This window comes from Elephantulus edwardii, unplaced genomic scaffold (genome assembly GCF_000299155.1).
Source record: "Elephantulus edwardii isolate Elephantulus edwardi_28Jun2011 unplaced genomic scaffold, EleEdw1.0 scaffold00051, whole genome shotgun sequence".
In the NCBI taxonomy this organism is placed as follows: Eukaryota; Metazoa; Chordata; class Mammalia; order Macroscelidea; family Macroscelididae; genus Elephantulus; species Elephantulus edwardii.
Genome location: NW_006399801.1, coordinates 15764802 through 15766092, shown reverse-complemented (window position 1 = coordinate 15766092; position 1291 = coordinate 15764802). Strand labels below are relative to the sequence as shown.

Below are 1291 nucleotides of genomic sequence, written 5' to 3'. Positions count from 1 at the left end.
TTCTGTAGTTTCCACATTCTGTTGGGTCACCTTTCTTTGGGATAGGAACAAATATCGATCTCTTCCAGTCAGTTGGCCAAGTGGTTGTTGATATTTCTTGAATCCTTTGTTCTCCCTTTGACTTTGGTCCGGCCTGACACTGAGAAAGTTGCCAGGACACATCCAAAGGCAAAATTGGTTTTGCGGATTGCCACTGATGATTCCAAAGCAGTCTGTTGCCTTACTGTCAACTTTGGTGCCACACTCAAAACCAGCAGTCTTCTTTTTAAAATGGGCTAAAGAACTCATTATTGATTGTGTCAGCTTCCATGTGGGAAGTGGCCGTGCCGACCCAGAGACCTTTGTGGAAGCAATACCTGATGCCCGTTGTGTCTTTGACATGCAAGCTGAGGCTGGTTTTAGCATGTATTTGCTTGACATTGGTGGCAGCTCTCCTGGATCTGAGGATGTGAAGCTTAAATTTGAAGAGCTCACCAAGGTAATCAATCCAGCATTGGACAAATATTTTCCATCAGGCTGTGGAGTAAAAATGATAGCTGAGCCAGGCAGATACTATGTTGTATCAGCATTCACTCTTGCTGTTAATATCATTGCCAAGAAATTTGTATTAAAAGAACAGACAGGCTCTGATGATGATGAATCCAGTGAACAAACCTTTATGTATTATGTGAATTATGGGGTATACGGCTCATTTAATTACATCCTTTATGATCATGCACATGTAAAGCTCCTGCTGCAAAAGAGACCTAAACCAGATGAGAAGTATTACTCTTCTAGCATATATGATGGCCCAAATTGGATTATTGAGCGCCGTAACCTGCCAGAAAGGCATGTGGTGGACTGGATGTTGTCCCCGTCCCTACTGCCTCTACTTTCAGTGGATTCCAGAGGCCAACTATCTACTGTGTTATGCCTAGGCCAACGTGGCAACTCATGCAGCAAATCAAGAACCATGAGTATTCACTTGAAGTGGAGGAACAGCATGTCAGCACTCAGTCCTTGTGCTTGGGAAACTGGAATGAAACGTCAGCCAACAAGTTGTGCTTCGGCTATTATTAATGGGTAGAGACAATTTTGGTAGCTGTTAACTCCAAGTATAGCTTGATTTAAGTGATTGGGGGGACCATTTGATTTAATTATTGCTAGTTTTGAAGCGTCTTTAGATAAGTAGGGTGGGATGGAACAGATACAACAGTACGGAAGACTAGACGATGGGGTCACACTTGTCTGTGTTCCTATAGAAACTATTTGAATATTTGTTTTATATACATATTCGTATCTTAAGCTTTCT

At 42.1% G+C, this 1291-nt stretch overlaps 1 pseudogene; it reads left to right on the top strand.

The window, feature by feature from the left end:
* LOC102856717 overlaps positions 1–1066 on the top strand; it is a 3015-nt pseudogene extending 1949 nt beyond the window's left edge.
* Positions 1067–1291: the final 225 nt, after the last annotated feature.